Source organism: Martes martes, assembly GCF_963455335.1.
Source record: "Martes martes genome assembly, chromosome: X".
NCBI classification, from domain to species: domain Eukaryota; kingdom Metazoa; phylum Chordata; class Mammalia; order Carnivora; family Mustelidae; genus Martes; species Martes martes.
Genome location: NC_137897.1, coordinates 32,589,974 through 32,595,082, shown reverse-complemented (window position 1 = coordinate 32,595,082; position 5,109 = coordinate 32,589,974). Strand labels below are relative to the sequence as shown.

The following is a 5,109-nucleotide window of genomic DNA, read 5'->3' as shown; positions in this document are numbered from 1 at the left end:
GAATATCTATTCAGATCTTCTCCCTTTCTTAGCATAAGGTAACATCTATACTACATAGACAGTGTCCTGTTTTACTTTTAGCACTGAGAAACATGACCTTGTTCTTGTTTGTGATGGTAGCGCCTTCCCTTGTGTGAGTATACCATGGTTAGTTTAACCAATACCCTGCACCTTGGTTGTCCAGCCTTTTTACTCTTACTCATAATACTGTAGTGGGTAACTTGTCATTTTGCATGTGCTCAGGCCTGTCTCTGGGATCGAGGCACAGAGTGGGATCACTGCGCCAAAGGGTAACTACATTTGTAATTTTGATCAATGTAACCCAATCATTCTGCATGAAGTTAGAATATTTTGTGCCCCACCAACAATGTATGAAACTGCCTGATTCTCTACAATCTCACTAACAGTGTATGTCAAACTTTTAAAGTATTTTTAACACATCTCACATACAGTCTCTTTCAGAGTATGTCATTCTTTACAGTTCTCATTGTCCCCCTGCATGTTGTCTGTGACCTTCTCCCTCATCAAGGATCATTTCTTCTCACATTCAGAATTTGTGTTAGGGAGCATCTCTTCACCAGAGATTTTCTTCCCCCTTTTTCTGATTATCTATTGCCACAAACAAATTACTCCAAAGCGTAATGGCTTAAAGTGACTCTTTTATGTTGTTCACGATTCTGCGGGTCAGAAATTCTAGAAGGGCCTGACTGGGAAGTTCTTGCTTGACTTGTTTCGTGTTGTTGCAATTAGATGCCCCCTGGGCCTAGAGTCATCTGAAGGCTTTACTGAGCTAGGCATCCAAGATGGCTGACACACAGGGCTGGCATTTGGTTCTGGCTGTCAGCCTACAGCTCAGCTGACATGTAGGTGGGAACACCTACATGCGAACTCTCCAGCATGGCAGAGCCTCAGCATGGCAATTCTTCTTTCTGTGGAGGTTTACGGCTCCAGCATGAATGTTTCAGCAAACAAGCTGGTCATTTCAAGGCCTTGTAAAGTCTAGCCTCAGAAGTCATGTAGCATCTCTTGAGCCGTATTCTGTTGATCAAAGTAGTCACAAGCCTTTCCTGGATGAAGTGAAGAAGCATAGATCCTACCCCTCAGTGGAATATCAAGGATATTTTTAAACTATCATGTTTTTGAAGTCCCATGTGTCCTGGATTGTAGAAGGATCTCTACAGGATGTGTTTCCATTTCCCTCTGTGAGGTGGCTCAGAGGTTTTGTTGGTCTAAAACTGGTTTTTATATTGATTTCTCAGCTTAGGAATTCTCATACCATATGCGAACTGAAAATTCATGCTCTACAACCACTTGTGGCACAAACCAGCGGCTTAATTTTCTGACAAGAAACTTTTTTTTTAGTCCACCTAAAGTCGTGGGCAGACATATTATCCATGTTAAATCCTTAGGCCAATCAGGAGACTTTTTCTAGCTTACCTTTGCTGAAGGGACAGCTCTTTTTGGAACTCTGGCCTCATGAAATGAAATAAATTCTAACTTGTCTTGCGTGGACACAAAGCCACATCTTTTATGGCCATTAAATCCCAATACTTGACCATAGCACCCTATACCTGGGTCTGATGCTGTACCTTATCCCCACCCCAACCCCATGGGACCTTGCTTCTGATTTCCTCTTAATTTTGCACTTGCAGGGGTTTGCTTTCCTTTATACTGAATGAAGCTATATACTTAAAAGTTATTGTTGATCCAGTCTATCCAGCATCTCTATGTGTTTGTAGTGGAAGGATCATCTACGATAGCTCAGTCCAAGACGGTCCCAGAAGTCTTCAGTTCTCAAACAACTTCTGAGGGTCAAAAAAAGAATCATTGAATGACTACCTTTGAAGGTATGTTTAAGAGACCATTATTAGTGGGCAAGAATAGATGTTTTCCCTTCACTGGCATGCTTTCCTGTAAGGACATCCCTTTCATATTTTCTGATCTAGATCTGTGGGCAGCTGCCAATTTAGCCAACCTCCAATGGCAGCTGAAGCATGTGTAGTCACTGCCTTTTTGCCATCCCATACAGCTATTCTTCTTGTCGTAGATTTGGCAGGATAATCAATAGGACCCAAATGGCAATCAATTTCATGTGATTGCACTTGGTTTCCCATTGATTTCAATGCTGACTCTATGGCAGAATAATGAGGGAAAGCTGATGCCAATCATTGCCTGTGAATGCCACTGCACATCTTTCTAGGTGACTGAACAGCATCAAAGAGATGGGGAGAGAGAGATGTGCTGGCAAAAAGACAGAGAGAGGACAGAGCAAGCTTCAATGATGGAGATGAAGAAAATGATGTTGATAGAGATGTGAAAAGGAAAGCTTGAATTATGACAGTCCTCTGATCCAGAACACCACTGAAAAACCTGGGATTCATACCAGAGAGGATAAAATCAACCTCGGGGTCATTGAGCTGGAAGAAGATTCCAAGGTATGTTTCCCTAACAATGATGATGTCTAACAGCTTCATCTTAGTGTGGAAATCTTGGTTGTAAGTTCACACTTGGAAATGATTAGTCTGTCTAATCATGGCTTGATCATCAGATGTCATTTTCTCAAAGCCAAGAACCACATTTTTATTTACCCACAAAGTACTCAACCGTCCTCCACCATATGGATCCTCAATGAATAATGGATGGAAATCTAGATTGTACCTCTTATGGATATCTTTTTCTAATCTGTGGACCTAATAATGTATTGTTAGTATTCTCCAGACTTCTCTCGGTGTTGACATCCTAGTTTGACATACAACAGAACCATTGCACCAACCGAATGATCTCAGTACATGCTAATATGAAGGCAAAGTTAACAATACAGTAGAACATATTTGACTTTGATTTCTTCTAAGGCATAAGCTCTACCTTACTCTTGGGTTATTTATCTCTGCCTTCAGCAAAAGTTTTCTGCAGAGTATATTTTTAAATTTTATTTCTATTTTTTTGAGAAGGACGTATATTCACATTAGGCAAAAGTTAGAGTAAGATGGAAAGCCATATATTAAAGCATATCCCTCTTAACCTCTGTCTCCATCCACTTCCATCTGGCCTGTACTGCTTTGGTAATCAGTCATCATAGTTTATTGGGTCCTTCCTTACACAAATACAAGAAAATATGAATATTTTCATATTTCCCATTTCTTATGCAAAAGGAGGCATAGCACAGATGATGTTCTGTCCCCCTTTTTTCACTGAGTATACCCTAGAGCTTTCCTTTCCATATTGGTACCTAGAGAAGAATACTTCCATTCTACTGTAGCAATCGCATAGTATCCCATTGTGTGGCTATGGCCAAGTTTCTTTAGTCTCCTATTAACGGACAATTGAGTTGCACCCAATCGTTTGCAATTACAAACAGTGCTGCAATGAATAATCATGAACATATGTCATTTCTTACATGTGCAGGTGCATCTGTGCAGTAGGTTCAAAAGGTAAACACATTTGTAATTCTGACAGATAGCGTCAGTTTGCCCTCCATACAGGTTAGAACATTTGCATTTCCACACGTAATGTATGAGATGGTATCTTCTGCCCCACACTTTACCAAGAGAACGTCGTGCTGTGATGTGCTTAGATTTTGGCCAATCTTAGGTGAGACATAATACCTCAGTTTAATTTTAATTTGCATTGCTCTAATTATGACTGAGGTTGGGTGGATTTTTACATGTTTCAGGTGCCATTTACATTGGCATGTGTGCGTGTGTGTGTGTGTGTGTGTATGTGAACTGTGTATATTCTTTGCCTGTTAACCCACGTTTCTTGAAATGCTTTTACGGTTTCTTTCTTGCATTTAAATCTCTGATTCATATGGAGCTTGTTCTGGGGTACCGTCGTACCCCAGAGTACGACCCCCAGTTGGAGGTTTAGAGCCCACTTTGCAGTTTCTCAGATCACTACCCCATTGTCCAAAGCGTTCATGAGCCTCCCGACCAGAGAGACAATCTTTATCATATGTTGACATCATGTACCCAGCTTGATTTCGGGATTTTCTATTTTCTTCCAGTGATCTCAATCATTATTCAAGCACCTTTTCAACTGCTGAGCCATCCCTGTAAGTTTTCTCTTCTGGTAGGGTCAGTGTCCTTATACTGTTTTCCTTTTCCAGAATTTCACCAACGACTCTTACTCGTTTTGTAGCAAGTAGTTCTTAAGAGTTTTGTTTGTAACCATTTGACCTTGGGTGTGTGGACATGAAGGTTATGTTATAGGAACTTCTTCCTATAGATGGCTTTTTCTCTTCTTACAGAAACTGAAACTGAATGCAATCACCAAATTTAGATGGAAGGGTTGCCTGTGAACCTGAGATGAACATTGTGCTGGTCAGCATAACCCAGCAGAATCCTGCTCTGAAGAATGACCTTATCTCACCAAGTAAAAAGAAGTAAGTGAGCCCACGGCTGTTGGAGCCCCACCCTCCCACATTCTAGGATGAACGAAGCCAGTAAGACATAAGCCTCTGGCTTTAGGTCTAACAGCCTTAAGGGAAAGGGTCCAGGAAGCAGCTATTTGGTTCTGATGAATAAAAGCTGGGAGACATGCCATGACATTTGTGAATGAAACCTGCACCCAGACGGCAGCAGGTGTTACATGCGTCCCATACCCTCCCTTAAGCTGTTCCTTCCTTAGATTGGAAAATGGTGGCCCAAGCAGCTGGGGATGGCCAGGAGCCATTCATAGCACATCAGTGAGACCACAGGCATTCATCCCAGGGAAAAGCACTCCTGGGCATAGCTGCCTGGGAGGGACTGGGGTGTGGTGAGGTCAGGAAAGAAATCCAATAGGAAGGTGCACTTGAACTAGATCTTGTAGGAAAGAAGGGAGTTTTCTGATAGATGAGTTTGGAAAGGGCATTTCCGAGAGAGGGAACAGACAGCACAAAAGCCCAGAAGTTCAGGGATACCTAGTGCATTCTGGGAAGGGCCAGTGGTTTGCTGGGGCTGTAACAAAGGCATGCAGGGGCATGGGTGGTGTCTAAGCAGATAGATCTGCAGCGTTCCCTAGGTCAGTACCTGAACTCGAACTTGAACTAGTCTCTAGTCTGTGGGAAGTCGCTGATGGATTCCTTTTGTAGCCTGTTTTTTTTTTTAATATTTTATTTATTTATTTGAC

General features: G+C 41.8%; 1 long non-coding RNA gene across 1 annotated transcript; it reads left to right on the top strand.

Moving 5' to 3' along the window:
* The first annotated feature begins 1,652 nt into the window (after positions 1-1,652).
* On the top strand, positions 1,653-4,381 carry LOC308337743. The gene is made up of 3 exons (XR_013966328.1): positions 1,653-1,847; positions 2,201-2,435; positions 4,247-4,381. It is a non-coding gene; the product is annotated as an uncharacterized lncRNA (long non-coding RNA).
* Positions 4,382-5,109: the final 728 nt, after the last annotated feature.